The following is a 23,114-nucleotide window of genomic DNA, read 5'->3' as shown; positions in this document are numbered from 1 at the left end:
GGCTAGAAGGCAACACTTCCCTCTCTACCCTTATTTTACTTTTCACGTGATTGGGGATTCACGTTCATCAGGGATTGGCCAAAGAGAAAAATGTTTGTCTTAATAATAATAATAATAATAATAATAATAATAATAATAATAATAATAATAATAATAATAATAATGCCCGGATGCAGTACCAGGCAGTGGCACTCATGGCTTCTGATCTTAATTGACTGGAAGTGTTATCATGTACATTGTTTTGTCTTGGTATAAAAGATGGGCTACTGCAAATATTTTGCTCAATACCACAGATTTGCTTGTCAGTTGTTTGACCTTAACCAGTTGAGCATCTCCCTTGGTGGCTGATGATATGTGCATCTCTGATCATGAGTAGAAGTAGTGGGGGAGCATCATAGCCATGTGTTGAGAGGAATTCTTTGGGGTTTGAATAATTCACCTTTGGAAACATGGGTGTTTTGCTCAACATCCTTAAACAAACCTTATTCAGGAACCTTTTGAGCGGGATGGGCTACCCGACCTGGAGACAATTCTAACTGGGCCCCACCTGCGAGGTCATGCGCTATTTATCTTGATATGAGATCACCATGTCGCGCACATATGGTTGTGTTGCATGTGCCTGGTGTACCCTTATCAGACGGGTAGTCATGATGGGTATAATGGGCTTCGTATATTTTACCCCAGTGTAACTTTGATGGCATGCACTACTCTCACACTCAATAATAATAATAATAATAATAATAATAATAATAATAATAATAATAATAATAATAATAATAATAAAGAAAGAGTATTATAGACGAATTAGATCAATACTAAAAACAGAGCTCAATGCTAAAAACAAGATAATAGGTATCAACACTTTAGCTGTCCCAGTTATAAGTTACAGCTACAATATCCTTAACTGGACACTAAACGAACTATCTAAAATAGACAGGAAAACAAGAAAAATAATGACAGGATATAAGATGCACCACCCAAAATCTGACATAGAAAGGCTATATATACAACGCACAGGAGGTGGCAGGGGGCTTATACAGCTGGAAAACTATTATAAAATAACCACCATAGGACTGCGAAAATACCTACTCCAGAAGCAAAGAAAACTAATACAAATAACCACAAAACACGAGCAAAACAAAAAACTGTTTTCAGTATTTAAGGAAGCTGACAAATACAAACAAGAAGTCATACTACCTAACAAATACGAAGACGAAGAAGAATAAACAACAAAAGCTATAAAACAAATGAAATCCAAACTAAAACTAGAACAGCAACGGACCATGATAAAACGATGGCAAGAAAAGCCCCTACATGGTAAATACTGGGCTAAACTAAATGCAAAAGAAATAGATAGAGAAAAATCCCAGCAATGGTTGAGAAGCTCAGGACTCAAAGCAGAGACTGAAGGATTTTTGATTGCTGCACAAGACCAAAGCCTCCCCACCAGAAATTACCAAAAACATATAATGAAAAGAAACATAACAAGTAACTATAGAATATGTGGAGATGGACAAGAAACAATAAATTATATTATCTCTGGCTGCCCAGTCCTGGCTAAGAAGGAATATATTCACAGACATGACAGAGCTGGGACCTATATACACTGGAAGCTATGCCAACACTATGGAATAACAACAGAAAAAAGATGGTATAAACACACGCCAGAAAAGGTCACAGAAAACGAGAAAGCAACCATACTCTAGGATATTCCAATACACACACACAGATAGAGAAATTAAGGCAAATAGACCAGATATAGTTGTCAAAGATTATGAAGAAAAAAATGCTTTCTAATTGATGTATCAATACCAGGAGATGACAACGTTTCCCTAAAAGAAATGGAAAAACTTTCAAAATACAAAGACCTGGAAATAGAGGTAACTCGATTGTGGAATCTAAAAACAGAAACAATTCCTAACATAGTAGGTGCCTTAGGTATAATAAAAAAATATTCAAATAAATACATAACACAAACACCAGGACTTACAAATATATATAACACTACTTGGCACTGCACACGTCCTACGCAAAACACTTTCAATACAGTAACCATAAGAGCATCACAGCAAACCACAGTACATACCCAAGGCACACAGAGCTGCGCTCGGTAGTGAAGTGAAAGCACGTTATAAAAATAAAACTACTGAACAACAACAATAATAATAATAATAATAATAATAATAATAATAATAATAATAATAATAATAATAACACCGGGGAAGTTTAACATGTGAGTACGATAAATCACTGCTCCGAAACTTATCCAAAAACATCGGAAATAAAGACATCGCATGGAGCCCAAATATAGCTGACAAAGGGTTGGACTATACCCGAGTAAGTAATACTCATTGAAATTTATTCCTATTTTTCCAAATATAATGATGTATTTTAACTTGATACCTCCACTACCCGAACAGAGATCGTAAACACACGTGTTACATCAAAATACAGACCATCCCCAAACCCAAACACCATATACAAAAAAATTACAAACATATTAAATAACACCGGTATTATTTTACCCAAGAATAACAACCGAGAAGTACGTACTGTAAGCTTGTTAAGAAAAAAATACGAAGATATGAACGTGCAAAACAATCTGACAACAGAAATAAACGAACCGGTACCCTACGAAAACGACGACCGTCAAAATAAAGGGCCGGACGTTGTTCCTCATGTCCCGCAAACAAAACCAAAACGGCATAAATGGACACGTGAGGAACACATTTCGATCCTACACGCCTATTTCACAGCAGTACTCTACCCAAAAAACGAAAACGCAACAACACATACATATAAAACATGGAAGAAAAATAATGTAAATATAGACCTCGATAAAACAATGAGCCCTAACAAACTAGCTAACATAAGAAGATATATTCTAAAAGCAAAAGAAATATCAGAAATAGAAATAGAGCAATTGAAAGAAAAAATACATCAGGAAAATCTAGATAGTAGTCACACAGCAATGCCAAATAATAATATAAACACTGAGATAGCAAAACACGAGGACAAACGTAACATGCCCGGCAAAAACGAAGTAAACAAAAAACAACAAACCCAGACCGTAGAGATGTATAATAGTGTACAAAAAGCACCAATCCAGAACACCACAGACAAACATATGAATGAAAAGGAAGGCAAAACAAATATAAAGCCTGGAAATAACGAAGGGAAACCTAATAATTACGATACTATGAAAATGAAAATAACCGAAGAACTGAAAACCACAGATCTTAGAATGGACCACAGATTATATCTCCCAAAAATCAAAATAGACAATAAAACAACATCAATAATAAATAGCATAAACCTGGCCGTCACGGAACTAACAACCACAGAAACAACAGGCAATATCACTGAGCTAAATGACATGATATATGCGGCAGCCACTGCAGCCACAAAAGAAGCAGGATACTCACTCAAACCCATCCGAACAGGAGTTCTACCACCCAAACAGACCTTGTGGATAAATAACATCCAGAACAAAATTTAAAAAAAGAGAAAAGATTTATCGATTCTCAACGAAATTAGTAAACAATCAACACTACCAAGTAACAAGAAGAAAACAAAAATACTGTACAAATACAGCATTACAGAAAAAGACTTACCTGAGGCAAAAGAAAAACTAAAGCAAGACATCCTTGCCAAAGCACAGAGGATCCGCCGGTATGAGAAACGCCAACGTTTCTTTGAACAAAACAAACAGTTCAAATCCAACCCCAAAAAACTCTACCAAGAACTGGGTAAAAATAAAATAGACATTACTTCAGCACCAACAGCAGAAGAACTAGAGAAATTCTGGAAATAAATATGGTCGGTGAAGCAACAACCCCAAAAAAGGACCATTAAAACAACGAACTTAGCACCTGAGCAACTCTGGGCCCCTATAACAACTGAAGAGGTCACCCAGACACTGCAAAGACTAAGCAACTGGAAAGCACCTGGACACGACAAGATCCCCAATTTCTGGTTAAAACACCTGCCAGCAATGCATAAAAAGCTGGCAGAAAACTTTAACAACATAATAGCAGATCCAGAAACAATGCCTGAATGGCTCACAAAAGGGAAAACCATCTTAATCCCCAAATCCACGGAAACGGAGAAACCACAAAACTATAGACCTATAACCTGTCTCCCTACGATCTACAAAGCCTTTACTGCAATAATATCACAGACAGTGAGTAAACACCTGGAAAATAACAACCTGTTTCCAGAAGAGCAGAAGGGATGCTGCAAGGGCTCATACGGCTGTAAAGATCAATTATTGATCAATAAAGCCATAACTGAAGACAGCCGCAGAAAGAAGAAAGGCCTCAGTATGGCCTGGGTGGACTACCAAAAGGCTTTCGACAGTGTTCCCCACACGTGGATTCTGGAAACACTAGCCATAAACAAGGTGGCACCAATTATCATAAAATACATAGAGCACTCAATGAACAAATGGCAGACAGTGCTACAGCTCCAAACAAAAGAGGGACTTGTGAAAACGAAAGCCATCCCCATTAGAAGAGGAATATTCCAGGGAGACACGCTCTCTCCACTCCTGTTCTGCCTGGCACTCACACCTCTAACAGAATTGCTAAATAGAACTGGATGCGGTTACAAATGCTATGGAAAAACAGTCAGCCACCTTCTATATATGGATGACCTAAAATTATATGCAAAAAACGACAAAGAGCTAGAAACACTACTACAGACAGTACACGGCTTTACCAAGGAAATAGAAATGAAATTCGGATTAGAAAAATGTGCCAAAGCAACCCTGAAAAGAGGAAAATTAGTTAAAAGTAGCAATATAACACTAGATAAAGCCAATGAAATAAGAGAACTAGACGAAAGCCAACCATATAAGTATTTAGGAGTCAATGAACTAGATAGGATACAACATACACAAATGAAAGAAAAAATAAAGAAAGAGTACTATAGACGAGTTAGATCAATACTAAAAACAGAGCTCAATGCTAAAAACAAGATAATGGGTATCAACACTTTAGCTGTCCCAGTTATAAGCTACAGCTACAACATCCTTAACTGGACACTAAACGAACTATGTAAAATAGACAGGAAAACAAGAAAAATAATGACAGGATATAGGATGCACCACCCAAAATCTGACATAGAAAGGCTATATATACAACGCACAGAAGGTGGCAGGGGTCTTATACAGCTAGAAAACTATTATAAAATAACCACCATAGGACTGCAAAAATACCTACTCCAGAAGCAAGGGAAACACGAGCAAAACAAAAAACTGTTTTCAGTATTTAAGGAAGCTGACAAATACAAACAAGAAATCAATCTACCTAACACATACGAAGAAGAAGAAGAAGAAACAACAAAAGCTATAAAACAAATGAAATCCAAACTAAAACTAGAACAGCAACGGACCATGATAAAACGATGGCAAGAAAAGCCCCTACATGGTAAATACTGGGCTAAACTAAATGCGAAAGAAATAGACAGAGAAAAATCCCAGCAATGGCTGAGAAGCTCAGGACTCAAAGCAGAGACTGAAGGATTTTTAATTGCTGCACAAGACCAAAGCCTCCCCACCAGAAATTACCAAAAACACATAATGAAAAGAAATATAACAAGTAACTGTAGAATATGTGGAGATCGACAAGAAACAATAAATCATATTATCTCTGGCTGCCCAGTCCTGGCTAAGAAGGAATATATTCACAGACACGACAGAGCTGGGACCTATATACACTGGAAGCTATGCCAACATTATGGAATAGCAACAGAAAAAAGATGGTATAAACACACGCCAGAAAAGGTCACAGAAAACGAGAAAGCAACCATACTCTGGGATATGCCAATACACACAGATAGAGAAATTAAGGCAAATAGACCAGATATAGTTGTCAAAGATCATGAAGGAAAAAAATGCCTTCTAATTGATGTTTCAATACCAGCAGATGACAACGTTTCTCTAAAAGAAATGGAAAAACTTTCAAAATACAAAGACCTGGAAATAGAGATAACTCGAATGTGGAATCTAAAAACAGAAACAATTCCTATCATAGTAGGTGCCTTAGGTATAATAAAAAAATATTCAGACAAATACATAACAAAAACACCAGGACTTACAAATATATATAACATACAGAAAATTGCACTACTGGGTACTGCACACATTCTACGCAAAACACTTTCAATACAGTAAACATAAGAGCACCACAGCAAACCACAGCACATACCCAAGGCGCACAGAGCTGCGCTCGGTAGTGAAGTGAAAGTACGTTATAAAAATAAAACTACTGAATAATAATAATAATAATAGGCTACCCGACCTGAAGAAAATTCTAACTGGGCCCCACCTGCGAGGTAATGCGCTGTTTATCTTGATATGAGATCACCATGTCGCGCACATATGGTTGTGATGCATGTGCCTGGTGTACCCTTATCAGACAGGTAGTCATGATGAGTATATTGGGCTTCGTATATTTTACCCCACTGTCACTTTGATGGCATGCACTGCTCTCTCACTCATTAATAATAATAATAATAATAATAATAATAATAATAATAATAATAATAATAATAGTATTACCGGATGCAGTACCAGGCAGTGGCTCTCATGGCTTCTGATCTTAATTGATTGGAAGTGTTATCATGTACATTGTTTTGTCTTGGTATAAACGATGGGCTACAGCAAATATTTTGCTCAATACCACAGATTTGCTTGTCAGTTGTTTGACCTTAACCAATTGAGCATGTCCTTTGGTGGCTGACGATATGTGCATCTCTGATCATGAGTAGAAGTAGTGGGTGAGCATCATAGCCATGTGTTGAGAGGAATTCTTTGGGGTTTGAATAATTCAACTTTGGAAACATGGGTGTTTTGCTCAACATCCTTAAACAAACCTTATTCAGGAACCTTTTGAGCGGGATGGGCAACTCGACCTGAAGAAAATTCTACCTGGGCCCCACCTGCGAGGTCATGCGCTGTTTATCTTGATATGAGATCACCATGTCGCGCACATATGGTTGTGATGCATGTGCCTGGTGTACCCTTATCAGACGGGTAGTCATGATGGGTATAATGGGCTTCGTATATTTTACCCCAGTGTCACTCTCTCACTCAATAATAATAACAATCCTTTCTACTATAGACACAAGATCTGAAATTTTCGGGGAGGGGGTAAGTCGATTACATTGACTTTAGTGCGTAACTGGTACTTTTTTAATCGACCCCGAAAGAATGAAAAGCAAAGTCGACCTCGGCGGATTTTGAACTCAGAACAAAGTGACGAGCGAAATGCCGCCAAGCATTTCGTCCAGCGTGCAAAAGTTTCTGCCAGCTCGCCGCCTTAATAATAATAATAATAATAATAATAATAATAATAATAATAATAATAGTAGTAGTAATAGTAGTAGTAGTAGTAGTAGTAGTAGTAGTAGTAGTAGTAGTAGTAATAATAATAATAATAATAATAATAATAATAATAATAATAATAATAATAATGTGCCCTGGGAATGACAGCGAAACGGTCTGATTACTACCTAGCTCAGATACCAGGAAACCCCAAAATGGTTGAAGTTCAAAAGATAGTGCTCATGGGAACTGCCCATATCCTACGTAAAATACTGTCTATGTGATCTCAAATTTTAAAACAAACCCATAATTTTCTTATGGTTTCTTAAACATTATGTACAAATCCAAATATATGGTACCCTAGGTATAACACCTACATGAACTTCTAACTTGTTGTCTCTTGAGGTCTCTGGGTGAGACTTGGATCCAACTTGTACAAATGCAAAGCAAAAGTCAAACATAAAATAATAATAACAACAACAACAACAACAACAACAACAACAATAATAATAATAATAATAATAACGGCAACGATGGTCACAAGCGTATGTGTGTATGTGAGAATGGTGTGCGTGTGTGTGTGTGTGAATGGAGGCCAGTGAATACGTATGTGTATATACGTGTGAGTATGTGTATGGACGTGTGTATATATGTGGGGCTAATACGTGTGTGTGTTATGTGTAGCAGTTGATGTGTGTTTGCTCAGGTGGTGGGTGCACATGTGTATGTGTGTGTATCTGTGACTAAACAGTGTGCATGTGTATGGTGTATGTTTGTGGGCGAAAGTTATCTTTGTCTATGCTTGTTGCGTGTGTGCGTAGATACTGTCTGTGTTCAGGTATTATGTACATGTGTGGGTGTTGGAGTGTGCTTGAGCGTATGTGGTGTGTGTACTAAGTTAAACAGTGTGTGTGGCTGCTCGTATAGTGGTATGTGTGGTGACACTATTGAAGATTGTGTGTAGGCGTGTGATAATGGTGTGTGGTGTAGATGTTGAGAAGTGTTCAGTGCTAGTGTATGTGGAGTGGGAAGATATTTATGTGTGTGAAGTGATTAATGAGGTGAACAGTGTGTATGGGTGTTTGTATAGTGGCGTGCGTGTGGTGAGGGTACCGAGGTAGGCGGTATGCAGGTATGTAGGTAGAGGAGGGCAGTTGAATGTGGGAGGTGTGTGGGGTTGGTGTTAGATGAAGAGAGGTAGTGAGTTGAGTCCATTTGGTGCAAAGGAATGAAGAGAGAAGATTAATTCTTGTTCACGGCGATGGTGGGAGTCCGGGTGGCCCTTATGCAGAGACAGTCCGAACACAGACAGATGTTGTTGCGAATGACCGGTAGAGCAGAAGTAGCGCGGGAGAGGAGTATCACTGCCGAATCTGAGGTACTCCGCGAACTGGTCAGCCAAGCGGTATCCCGTTTGACCAATGTACAGGGAAGGAGAAAGAGAGCAGGTGATGTAGTAAATAACATTACTAGAGGTGCAGGTAAAGGAGTCGGTGATGTGATAGGGACTATGATGAGTGCCAGTGAAGATGGTGGTGTTGGAAAGGTAGGGCAGGTGCGACAGCGTGGGGCGAAAGCAGGGGAAGGAGCCAGGCAAGGAGGCAGGGGTAGGGAAAAAACTGCGGACCAGGAAGTCACGCAGATTATGGGCTCGTTTGAACGAGGGAAGCGGTAGGTTAGGGAAAATGTGCGAGGGGGAGAGGTCGAATTGGAGTCGGCGGAAGGCTCGGAGAATGGGGCATTGCTGGGGTAGGGTGGAGGGGTGGTAGGTGAAGGGAATGGGAAACGGGTAAGGGTGAGGCGAGTGCGAGGAGAAAGAGCAGAGGCACACAGATCGTGCCCGGACAAGGGTAGTATGGATAATAACGAAGGGATATCCACGTAGGATGAAGTGGTGAGCCATGAGTTGAGACTGAGTCTCAAAGTCATAGTCGACATTGCAGAGCGTGTGTTGACGGAGGAATTGAGAGTAGGGGCTGGAGAGCTTGGTGTGTTAGGGTGGGAGGAGGAGAAGTTAAGGTAAAAGTGTGAGTCAATGTGTTTGTAATGGATGGAGGTGGTCAGAGCGGAGTGGTGTATGCTGACAGAAATATCGAGAAATTCGACAAAAGAGTTAGAGATAGTGCAGGAGAATTCGAGGGCAGGTTGGAAGGATTGGAGAGGAAGGAGTCCAGATGTTGGCGGGAGAGTGAGGTCAGGCTGATACAGTCATCGAAGAAACGACCGTAGAGCTCGGGAGTGGAACCAGTAAATTGTGAGAATATTAGGGCCTCAACATAGCCAACGAACAGGTTCACATAGTTGGGGCCATTCTCATTCCATGGCCACTCTCGAGACCTGTTGGTAAAACTCCCCTGCGAACGAGAAGCAGTTGCGGGAGAGGACAAGTTCGGCCAAACAAATAAGTGTGGAGGTCTCAGGTTGAGACCTTCACATAAATACCCCCTACCGCGCACGCGCATATATATATATATATATATAATTTGTAAATAAGGTATAAGGATAAAATCTATATAAGATTTTATCAAATAGCCAGCGTGTAAAACCAATTAAGGAAAAAATTAATACAAAGTATATAATTTTTTCCTTTATATATAAAATACATTTTATATGTTTTATATGCAAACACCATCTATGAGCCATACTTAATGTATTGATAGGTGACAAGTATAATACTGGGTTTACACCGAATTTATTTTAGTTTGGCAAGCTTTCTACAGTATCAGAATATAGCTAGCTGGAAATGTCATTTCCAGCTGGCTATACGACATAATATCTGTATCCTTTTATTTTCGAACAGGGGAGCTCAGCACAACCAACTAGCACAAAGCAACATCTGTGGACCGGTTTCTGGGTTATTGCTCTTTATCAACACAGATAAGCTGATCGGTTAGACGGCGTTGCTGAATTCACGCTCGAAAATATATAATTTTCAAAGTGATACACAGTTACTGATCTAATAAATAGAAACATTATTATTTCTAAATCTCTGAAAGAGATATTCACTAGCAGTACTTTAAAATAAGGACTATTTGCCAACATAATGTGGCAGTCCTGGATGGGACGAATTCTTTGAGAGATTTAGAAATAATAATGTTTCTATTTAGTATATATATATATATATATATATATATGCTTTAGGGCTTATATACCCCTTTATTAGACTATTTTCCTTAGTCATTACACGGTGATCGCCATTAGCTTTAAGCTTATATAAAGATGCCATATATATATAATTGTGTGTGTGTGTGTGTGTGTGTGTGTGTGTGATGGACGAATGAATGCATGAATTTTATTTTATTACAACCTAAAATATATTTAAACTTTTCAATGCTTGGTTGTACAGTGAGTGCAATAAACAATACAAATTTGAAGTGTTATAGTTAACAGTCCATTATACTGATGTTTTATCACCAAACACTCAAGAAGACATATATGTGTGCCCTCTACGTACACACACTTGTTTATCAACTTTCTCATCGTTCACACACTCATACGCACACACTCATATATTCCCAGTGAGTCTATATGTATGTTTTTTTTTTGCACGTGTGTATTTTCGTACGTGTGTATGTGTACGTATGTGTGCATGTGTGCATGTGATGGAAAATCTGTTGACAAAAATGTTTAGATAGTGAAATATTAATGTCAAGCATCATCAGAGAATATGTTTAGTTAGGTATTCCTTTATTGACCGTTAATACCAATAGAATACATAACACCGTCCATGCCTGGGTATCTTTATTGTTTTATTACTCTCCTTGCAGAGTTGAATTTCTCTGAAGAAGTTTGAATGACTCTTGTCAGAAACCTTTGCTTCATCAATACCTGCTGGTATAAATGTCACTAGCAGGAAAATGAGCACAGGAGTAATATTTTTTACTGAACCTGGAAAAGTTCAAAAGTACAGGACAAAGTAGAAATAGATTAAATAACATGTCTTTCGGGTTGGATCAGTGATAAAAAGTAAGAGAAAGATTAAGGGGAAAACTAGGGTGCCTTTAGGATTCACGATGGTAATTTGGTAAAAATTTGAAGAATCACTTTTACCCCGCCTAAATTCCCCTCTCATGTGCATGCTTAATTGAGGTCATAGCCAATGTTTTATGTTGAGTCTGAAGCACTTAAATTAAATTTTGTGCACTTTGGTGAACCTATATTGCTTAGAAGTTGCATCTTTGCGTTACTCACCCATGTTTGAATATTCTTATTTTATTGTAACTTTTTTTTACCAACTAATTTTCTAATACAGCAACTGAAAATGTAGTTCCGCATTTAATTTAGTTAAGAATTGAATTAGCTAAACAGCATGAAAATGGTCATGAGATAGTAAATGTTGACCTCAAAAATTTTATTCACCCACTGTCATGGATGACTGATATATGTTATGTATAGTTTTAAGGGGGACACAAGCTAGAGAGAATGACTGAGGAACTGACCAAGAAATAGTTGGACCAATGTTGGTAGATTTTTGGCTATCATAATCTGTTTAAATCAATATTTAAGTCGTAGATGAAAGTATGACTTAAAACTAATATCATAGATTGCATATTGGCTGACAAATTACACGAAACTATTTTCCTGTTGTTATTGAAAGCAATGGAAATGTAAATAAAATAACAATCACTAATTGACTGTGCGAACAAAGAAATGGACATATTTTATAACATTCTGAAGATTAAAACTATATCACTTTTATCTGGTGACAAAATGCATGGCAAAAGTTTCTTGTAGTACGTAGAACAATCGGTAACGAATGCATATTTGTACACACATAAAACTGAACATTTATATACGAGGGGTGTTCATTAAAGATTTCTTCTGACCCACTTCCGGGTATTGCAGGAAACAGAACTTGAACAGGTATAATCATACATGTCTCTACATGTTACATTGTAAATTGCAGCTTTGTACTAGTATTCGCTTGTCTTTTACGGTTGCTGAAATGGACTAAGGTGTTATAATGGAGGCAGCTGAATGCAGATCAGTGATCAGGTTCTTATACTTGAAAGGTCATACAGCAAAAGAGACTTTTGATGAGATAAAAGAAGTTTATGGTGACGATGCACCATCATTTGACGTAGTCAAGCACTGGCATAGCCAATTCAAATGTGGTCGGACATCGGTCAAAACTGCTCCTATTCCTGGACGACCACATTCCGCCATTAATGACGATACTACCCATAAATTGGAAGCCGCCATTTTGGAGGATCGCCGCATAACTATTCGGCAACAAGCCCAAGAAGTGAAGATCCGTAGAAAAATCATTCACGACATGAGGACGTAGTATGCACGATGGATTCTCCGGATGCTCACACCCTTTCAGAAGCAGGAACGAGTCAATTGCTCCCAGGCTCTTTTGGCAATGTGCCAAGAAAACAAGGAGGGCTTTTTCGGCAAACTTTTCACACAGGATGAAACATGGGTCCATCACTATGATCCTGAGACTAAAGTTCGGTTGAAGCCCTGGAAGCATGATAACTCACCACCTCCAAAGAAGGCTCGTGTCCCACCCTCAGCAGGCAAACTTATGCTCACAGTCTTTTGAGACCAGCGCGGAGTAGTGATGATGGATTTTCTGGCAAAGGGCAGAAATTGTGGGACGCCATCAAAGCAGAGAGGCGTGGCATATTGACCAAAGGAGTCCACCTCCTCCAAGACAACGCCTCAGTTCAAAATGCGCATGTTGCCCAGATGAAAGCATACTCCTGCGACTATGAAATCCTTCCTCATCCCCTTTACTCTCCCGTCCTCGCACCATCTGACTTCCATCTCTTTCCTACCATGAAGTCTTTTTTTTGAAGAGGAAGATGATGAACTTATTTCCGAGGTAAATTCTTGGCTCCAGACGCAACTGACCGGCTTCTATAGACAAAGTCTTCACAGCTGCATAAAGTGTCACCATTGACTATGTAGAAAAGCACTAATAACTATGCCAAGTTTCGTTTATCCCAATCCTTGGGGAGTAGATCAGGGGAAATCTTTAATGAACACCCCTTGTATAATATATGATAGTTTGTTTTTTTTTGTCGAAATTTCTTTATTTTTTCCTTCCGAAGTTTATTTGTTTCAAGCGATTATATTTCTACTACTGTGCACAAAAACTTCTCTCTAAAATTTTTGTTTAATGACTCTCTTCATCTTATGTATACATATTACTCTTTAATATGTTATTTCTTTCATATCTCCCTATATAGGTACACGCGTGGTGAGAAGTTTGCTTCTCATTCACATGGGTTCAGTCCCACTGTATGGCATCCCGAGAAAATGTCTTATACTATAGCCTTAGGGTGACTAAAGCCTTGTGATTGGATTTGGTAGACAGAAACTGAAAGAAGCTCGAGAAATACGTTCATACGTATGTATGTATACCTTTCAAGGTGGTGTCCCAGCATGGCCGCAGTCTAACGATTGAAACAAGAAAAAGATAAAAAGAAGCTGCAACAGTAATGCAGTAAGTTTTGACCCTGTAAACTTGCTCACTTTTCAATCTACACTTATTAAACCATAATATTGCCAATGTTTATCGTATTGCTTGTGCTGGTGCTAGGATTACCACATGTACGAGGAGCTAGCTAGCTGCTGAGTCTGTGCACTAACTGTTGTGATGACTAGAGACGAGGCTGACTGTTAATTGTTGGCTGAGTGGTAACTGAAGTTGGGAGCTGGCTGTTGAAAACGTTGGATGTGCTGTTACTTATACTTAACCTAATGCTGACTGTTATTTCTAGCGTCGGTGGTCAACAGTTGTACATACAAGAAAACGACGAAATATGTTGGGATTTTTGACAACAAACTTTTATTCTTTTCGTACACAAGCAATGACAAATACTGTTGTTACTACAAACGACAAATACTGAGTTTGAATGTCATTGTACTTGACGTAATTGAAACAGCATTCGAAAAGTTACTGCTAGTCGTTGTATTGCTGTGGACAATTCATTGTGTTGAATGTCAGCTGGGTTCAGCCGCATGAGATGACAAGGGAGAAGACACGGCGAACAGATACGGGTATCCCTTGTCATATCATACTCTCTCTGCTCCATCCCAAAGCTCTCTTGGTGATGGACGCGTGTGTGTCAATTTTTATATTGGCTGAGAAATTCAGAGAGGGGCGTACCAAAAGTTGATATTGTCGCGGGAGCTTATTTCACGTGAAGTTATGATTGACCAGATATTGTTGATCTTTCCTGGCAAAGTTGTGATGAGTCAGTTTCACTGATCATGTGGGTAACATTACAACGAATTGCGACATCGAGTGATTGCTGAATATTCCTGTTACAATCGCTTTACACAAAAGGAGTTTTATTTTATCGGATTTTGTCTCAAAATATGCAATATTTTCTTGGATAAATTACCTAACTCCACTTTTCTTATGTGTTGACTCTATCTGGAAACTGTAAAACTAAAAAATGAGTGAGTTGTAGTTGTCAATTAAAATTTATATTCTTTATTTCCGGTTTTAAATGAAAAATGCGATAGCCGTCATAAGTGTAGTGAACACTTCTCTCACTATATATATTAACAGGCGAGCGTAGTAGAAAGCAACTCTTTCCCTGTCATCACCTGACTGACTATTCTTTGCGCGGGTAAATTATCTCCAGTCCGTTCACCCCAGGACGCAAACCGACCAACCGTAGCCCCTAATAAGGTCACGTGAGAGTGTTCTTCTAATGTTTTCCTGGAGCCCCTATTTTCCTATAAATAGCCTAAATTATACCCGCCAATTCGTCGCGGCTCAGATCTACTAGATCTGGCCGCTGACCACACACGCGTAACACAGCACCAACCAACCTGCCAGTTCCAGCGACGACATCAACAACCACTTCAACTACGACTACCAGCATCGCCGCCAGCGTCAACATGACTTCTACACGTACACAAGCTACCAACAGCTAACCAAACAGCTAACCGCAGCACTTCTCAGCCCTGTTTGTGTGATTTCTTCACCACGGAAATAACAGCCAGAATTCAGCCTGCGAAGAACATCTGTATTCAAGAACCCGGCCCGGCATATAAGCCCTAACATCACGACGAGTGACCGCTCTGCCTTAACCTTAAATTCTTATATACATACACTTACTACTGTGTACTCTAATTAAGAACTGGTAAATTCTAATCCGTGTTACTGACTCTTATCAATACTATGTATCTCTCGCATTCACATACATGTATTACTCGCACACACTCTTCTTTACATGACGGCCTGTCTTACATTGTGTTTTATTATGTCGCATTCACACACACACACAGACATACAATTTAATGCTCCAATAAATCTTACTGTTATTCATCTTTGTCGGTTGCGTCCTATCTTGTCCTTCCTGGCAAATTTCTTAATTCTCTATGTTATAGAATTATAACATATTTATCATTTTATATTTTGTGTCGACCGTGTGATGCGTTTAAAAAAGGAGCCTGTTTTTCCATTCGTCACCATTTCTCCTTTTGGTTCGCACGGTCGTTCTTACATAAGTGTCAACAAGTTTGAACCCACAATGAAGATAATTGTTATGAGTGATCAGCAAACTACGTCTCTAATAATGAATTACACATATTTACATTGAAATTGTTCTATACTGAGATCAAGGTCGACATAAAACTTTAAATATTTACTCTTGTATTTATTGTTTCCGTATTTGTTCTATTTATTATCTTTTCAGCTGAATTTCTGTAATTTTCTTCTGTATGTTGAATTCGCCACCACATCACACTTAATTAGTGCTAACGTTAGTTTCATGTAAAATTAAATTCTTTCAATTAATTGGTATCTATTTTGAAATAGATATTTACCATTTAGTGGAACCCAGTAACATCGGATTACATTGTCAATGTCAGCAATTTAGGTGATTGACACGCCGACAATTATTGTTGTTTCCCTCTCAAATTCATCACCGTTTAAAATTGTGAAGGCTGAAATCATTTCTTCAAGATAAAACATAAGATTCTTCTAAAAGATAATTTCTAAACAGTTCATCATGTTATATTAATTAACCATCAAAGTTAAAACAACAGTAGGAGTGTGTTTTTAAGTTGATTTACTTCATAGTTGAATGCTCCTTTCATTGGATAAAAAAGATATTTTCCGTATATAACCCCGTAACACATTTAACAAAATACTTCAGCCAAAATAAATCTGCCAATATTACTAAGGTGCAATAAATTGAAAGAAATAATCATTGAATTGGGAATTCAAAATATTTAAACCTAAACATAATGTAACAAATTCTTACTAATCATTCATTCTCTTTACTCCTCTCTTATTAAATGCCGCTACTGTTACCAACTCTATCAGCTGTTTGACTATATTTCATTGAATAGAAAAAAGAACATCGTTCTTGCCCCAGATGTCAACATTTTCTGTGAGTTCACCGTAGCTGCTCCCATTAGATTGATCAGTACTCTAACCATCCACCACACAACTACCTCCCAATCTTTTGATACTTCAAGTCAGTTTAACAGACTAGAGCTTTGCCAGTCCTATACCAACTACCCGTGGTATGAAATGTTTTCCCCGACTCATCAGAAACGGTCAACCATGTCTCTTCACGTTTCTCACAGAACTACAGTCCCAAATGAAAAACAATCTACAACACCAGGAGAAAGTCACCGATCTCAGCTGCTTCTGTTACCTCTTATCCTTAACGCCTCTTCAAATTCTTTCTTTCTCTCCCCCCTCTCTCTCTATCTCATTTCCAGTTTCTCTTTCCCTCAATAGGATACTTTCTGATGAATTATAAGGGTAAAAGTAAAAGGCCTCTTCAGTCATTTCACACGCATATGCATGCACACGCACGCACGCACACCCACATATAAGCACTTACACATATGCACACACGCACATGTACACATACGCACATACACACACATGCGCAAAAACACGCACGCGCGTGCAAGCACACGCGCGGGCGTACAAACACTCACATGCACATACACATATAGACATACGTGCACTCACATATATACATACATGCATACACACATGGATACATATTTGCACGCTCGAGGCACACATGCTTTCATGTGCACACACACACACACACACACACACACACACACACACATACACATGTTCACCTTCACAAACATGCACACACTTCTTTTTATTTCTAAATCTACTGACGTCTATATGTATGTTCGTGTTATGTGCTTCGCATGCGTAAGTTTATAAACGTGTGTGTCGGTGTTACTACATGTTTATACATGATTGTGTATGTGTGAATGTGTGTATGTGTGGGATATGTGGTAGGCTTAGGTATGTGCTCATATGTGAAAGTATTAAATAATGTCAAAGTTGTTCCCACTGCATCTAAATATTATTGTGAGGATTCATATTAAACTTCTCTTGTTGGGAAAAATTGTTTTGTCAAATAAATTATAAGCATAATTTACATTAATTACTGAAAATATTGTCCAGATTATCATGTAATATAGTAGTCAAACTGTGCAAACAGCGTCAGATCAGAGAAACTCTAATTCATTAATCTTACATCCGCCAGAAAACTCCAAAAGTAGCATACTGTAAAAATTAGCTTTCATCAGAGGAAAACTGGGACGAGAATAAATTAATTTTTGGTAATGAATATCTGCTGTAAAGTATCCATCCTCCAACCACCATAGCAATACATAATGTTGTAGTTAGTCGCGGAGCTAGAGTATGTGCCACGACGGGTAGCCCTTGATTTTGATGCCCCCCACCTATGGCCTACGAAACCTAAATAAGTCATAAAGCAGGTCCAGAAGTGATGCCCTCGTTTAAGCGTCGCCCACGGCAGATTGCCTCCTCGCCCCCACTAGCTACGTACTGGGTATGGTATATTTAGTAAACATAAACGTACATACACAATCATATATATATTAATGTGGAAATTCAGTGCTAAAGCTTGTAATGCCTAACATGATTTTCTCTGTAGTGTATGTCAGTGTGTCAACAGAGGAAGAAATAGTATATTGCAGAAATTGTCCCATTTGAGATCTGACTGCAATTGATATTAATTACAGTTTTACTAGCTGTAATGGTTACTATATTGATTAATATATAGATAACTATATTAATTATGTTGTTTGCTATAATAACAACAAGCATGCCCCACATTACGAAATGCTGCATTCTTGAAAATCTTGCCATAATGTAGAATTCCAATTAAATTTCAATTAAGATGAGTTCTGGCAGAAATTTTCTGTAAAAAAATTGCTGAATACCGTGTAAAGAGAGGTCGTAATGGAAATTATTGGGAGGAAAGGGGCTGCACTGCAGATCATCATCACCTAATTTCAGGGACGTAGAACTTATCTAAAATAATTTAACGTTTACTGCGCACTTTGTATAATTCAGTGTAGGAATTGAGTTCATTATGAACTCTTGTAATTAAGCTCGTTCTCAGCAAAGACTTGACTTTCTACTCTAAGTGCCAATACTTTAGTCATATTCTTTGCAGCTAAAAGAAGTAGAGGAAGGTTTTTCAATGTACTCTACTTGTCCTGCTGCTCGGTCTTATTGCATCATCAACTCCTTATTAGACTGACTTTCTCTGTGAGACCCTAACAGCTCAACTGCATCATCTATATCTTGTTCAAGATTTCATATCATCGGCCAGTGTCATAATATCTTGTTGAACTTGATATAGATTTTCTACAAGTGGAACACCTACAAAGCCAAAGTTACAAATATAATCTTCGTCTTATGACTTGGCTATGCTAACCACAATATTCGAAATGTTAAAGGTGTTCCAGAAGTTCATATTACAAGTCTATCCCCATCAATTATTTTTCTGAGTTGTTTCAAAATTCTTAGATAATATGCTCTGGACTCGATTCATAAGCTTGATCCCGAAATTGTATTCTTGAGAATATTTTCACTCTCACATTATCAGAAAGATCATGTAAGTTCACTGAGTGGTTTGGTGAATTGTCTAAAAAGGGCAATACTTTGGTAACATTGCGCCTAGCACTGTCCCCTACCAGAGCAGAACAAAAGAATAATGTCTGCAAAGAATGTTGGAAATTATTCGTAATCATTGAAGCTTTCTTACTTGAACATCAAATCAAAAATGATTAAACTTCGCATAGGCTTTGAAAGCCTATGAATCTTCAGGCTGACACACAAATAGAAATTTTAATTTCAACAGAATTTCCTCCCATATGAAACATCAGACAATTTCTGAAAGCTCTGAATCCTGGTACTGATCATTCTTCTTAGGAAATAAAAATCCTAGCAGGAATGCATTTCCAGAAAAATCCAGTTTCATCAACATCCTACACTTGTTTATGTGCATAATCTCTTTTAGTAATCATCATCTTCAATTTTCACAGGATAATTAGTAATTTTAGAAGTCATTTTAATCTTGTGCTAACTGAGATGCCTCTTAAACCTTTCCAACCAACCTTTACAAACTAGAAAAGGGTCATAGAAACTTTTGGTTTTTGCTTGAAATAAGATCCAGATTCTCGGTAATTTACGATCAGTTTTATCACCGAACCATATACTCAGAAGCTACTGCATGTAAAACATCACAGATTCTATGAAAAAATAATACCTAGACAGTTAAAGGGGTAGCTGCTTGAGCACTCAACCTAATTTTGTCTTTAATATCACGTATATATTATCCCGTTGTTTTATATCAGGAATAAGCAATATTTTGCTTCATTGAATGTATGCAAGAAAAGTTGTATGCAAGAAAAAGTTAACCAAAAGAAGGTAAAACAATATTGAAATAAATGAAACACTTAATAGATCAAAATACATAAGATTTTACTGTTTGAGTTTATATATTCATCATTATATGCACAAATCTTCTTGTCACACAAGTCTTCTTGTCACACAAGTCTTCTTGTCCTACAAGTCTTCCTGTCATATTTGTCACTATTGCGTCTAAATTCAGAAAGTGCGTTGCTATTGCACTCTCGAACCTTTTTTCATGAAGCCCTTGAGGAATATAAAAACTGCTGTTAGAAAATAATCATTTAACTATTCTTCTGAAATGATTGAATGGCGGAAACCGAGGAGTACAGCGCCTGTGAGTCGTTTAGGTTACCTGTGTAATGGATGAAGGATCTAGGCAAAAGCAGTAATAGATAGCTTGATCGCATTTCTTATTGTAAAGAAAGTAGCATGTATTAAAGTTTAAGAGAGAATATTTATTCATAATTTTTCCTAAGAGAAAGTAGCATGTATTAAAGTTTAAGAGAGAATATTTATTCATAATTTTTCCTAAGAGAAATTTGAAGAATTGAGATTCATGCTTTCCTGTTCACTTTGTAATAAAATAAGCAGAATATTTGGGCCGGTTTAAATGCCAACAGTTCAACAGAATTTTAGGGATGGTATCGTGATATATGGTTGCTTTGGGCATTTTTATACCTAGTGGAGCCTATCATTCTCCGGACCAGACCACAGGCAATTTTTGTTCAGAAGGAGAGAAACGGTCAAATAAACAGATAAGGATATTGAGAGTTAGAGAAGAATCGAATACAGCCCTGGCTGGTACTTTATTTGTCGAACCCGAAAGGACCATCAGCAGGGTTGATCGTTGCAAAGTTTGAACTCATAAGCCTGAGAGCTGGAACAATTGCTGCAAAACAATCCGTCCAATGTACTAACAACTCTGCCTCCCACCACGATATATATATATATCCATTTTGAATGAAAACCCAAAAATTCACACGGGAATTTACGATAAAGTCTCGTAAAGATAACAAGAAATCAAGGCGCGCTACTCTTGGATGGCACCTGTTCAGTGATTATCTCCCTTGGGTTTGACTTTTGGGGATAAAAACTGTGCTGGATGATGAATTTGTTTGCATAATATTATATTATATTCTGGGTATGTGTAATGTTCGCATGTTTATGTGTTGAAAGAGTTCATCAGGGGGTGGGGCATTATCTTCTATGTGTAGAGTTCGTATATTCACGTTCAGGGAAAGAAACTATCCTGGTAGGATCGGCGGAGTAGATGGTGATTCCTCTTTGAAATGTCAAAGTGTAAAACAGTGCTTGTGTATGCAGGGAGAGAAGGTTTCATCCCCAATGTTTAAGGTGTTGTCTTTTGACTGGTTGATGTTTAGTTTTTCAGTAATACAAAACTCACATTTGGCACCCTGTCTCCTGTATTTCCTGGCTTTAGTAATAATACACCACGTTATCTGGGAAGTTGCTTACTCTTCCTTTCATATCATATTGGACAGGGATGTCGCATGTCTTTCATTTTTGTCCCTGAATGACGCCAGATGTCGTGTGTATCTTTCCTTGAACGAGTTGCCCGTCATTCCGATGTATGTCTTTGCTACTCCTTTGGGGTTCATGATTTTTGCCTTGTATATAAGTTCTTTTTTCAGACAGCTATTAGTTAGAGGACAGTGGTTTGGAGATCTACAGTTACAGTGTCTTCCAGGGGCATTCCTGGTGGGTTTATTTTCATTGTGGTTGAGGATTATCGACCCTACATTGGGGAGGCAACTGTAGCTAACTTTAACAGTGTTTCTAGTGAAGATCATATGGTATTTGTGTGAATGTAGGAAGTGATTGTCTATTAATTTTAAGAATTTTCTAGCTATGTTAGTGGCTGCATTCATGCTATAAGCTGGGTTGAACCATAAGATTTTCCTTTGTCTGCGTCTTCTTTGTCTATCTATGTTTGGTTCGATGTAGTTTATACTATTATTGAAGTTGGGCCTTTCTAATGCACCATTTATAGTATGGGGGCGGCCTTTTTAAAAGTGTCTTTATCGCCGGATAGATTGGAGAACCACCTGTTAATGTTATAAGCTAATTGTTTAATTATTGCTGGTGGGTGGTTGGGGCCCATGTCTATGTACGAGGTTTCCCCATTTGGTTTGTGGTAGGGTTAAATTTGCTTGTGTTAATGTTCATGATAATATCTAGAAGACTGTCTTCTTTAAGGTTGGTACTAATTCTGGTATCCTATCCACATCGTATCCGTTTTCATCGTATACCACTCTCAGGCCTTCGTCCCTATATAAACCTATGTTGGCTTTTTTCACTTCTTTTCTGCGGATATCTAGGATATAGAGGCGTACAAGGTCAGCTATCTTTGCACCGTTATAGCTCCCCATTGCTACATCAAATAGCTCATCCCCATTTTTTTTTACCCAATAGGAATTATCAGGAAAAAATAATAACTTTCTTGCGTTCATAATTATATCTAAATCAGTGTTTCTTATGGTAACATGTCTTATTAAATTCAAGTGTGTTTTGAAGCAAGTTTTTGGGGTTCGAGGGGTAAAATTCCACGATGTCAAATTGGATAAATTTGCATTTGGGTTTATCTTCTATTTTCTTAAACCATTCAATAGTTGCACTACTACGTATTCATTGAGTAGGTTTGAGTATGCTCTGATGTGTCGTATGATATTATCTAATATGGATTTACTAATAATTCCTAATTCATTTTTTTGTGGGATTTATTAACCCTACAGCTAGGGTTTTGCATGAAGTTATCTTTATGGTCTTTCAGGGTTGCAAAATGATTTCGGGGAGTAAACTTTATCTTGCAACTTCTTTTCTTTACAAGACTTTATTGTGAATTTCCGTGAATTTTCATGTTTTCATCCAAAATGGAAACAAATACCATTCCTCCTTGAAAAATTGTTCAGATATTAAGATATTAAGAATAACATGAAACCAATGGTAGCCTTAATACACAAATAAAGAAATTTTATCCACCAATGCGATGTTGAGCACTCATTCTCATTGCTCGACATTTATGTATATATGTGGGGGGTTGGGGAGTGTGTGTGTGTGTGTGTGTGTGTGTGTGTGTGTGTGTGT

General features: G+C 37.8%; 1 protein-coding gene and 1 pseudogene across 2 annotated transcripts in view; one reads left to right on the top strand and one right to left on the bottom strand.

Moving 5' to 3' along the window:
* Positions 1 to 23,114, bottom strand: part of LOC106880757 (cyclic AMP-responsive element-binding protein 3-like protein 2) — a 579,185-nt gene that overhangs the window by 330,429 nt on the left and 225,642 nt on the right. The window lies entirely within an intron of this gene.
* On the top strand, positions 12,291 to 12,875 carry LOC149131814 (protein GVQW3-like; annotated as a pseudogene).

The sequence above is a fragment of the Octopus bimaculoides genome, chromosome 19 (genome assembly GCF_046866305.1).
Source record: "Octopus bimaculoides isolate indiv1 chromosome 19, ASM4686630v1, whole genome shotgun sequence".
NCBI classification, from domain to species: Eukaryota; Metazoa; Mollusca; class Cephalopoda; order Octopoda; family Octopodidae; genus Octopus; species Octopus bimaculoides.
This window is presented reverse-complemented; position numbering and strand designations above follow the sequence as displayed.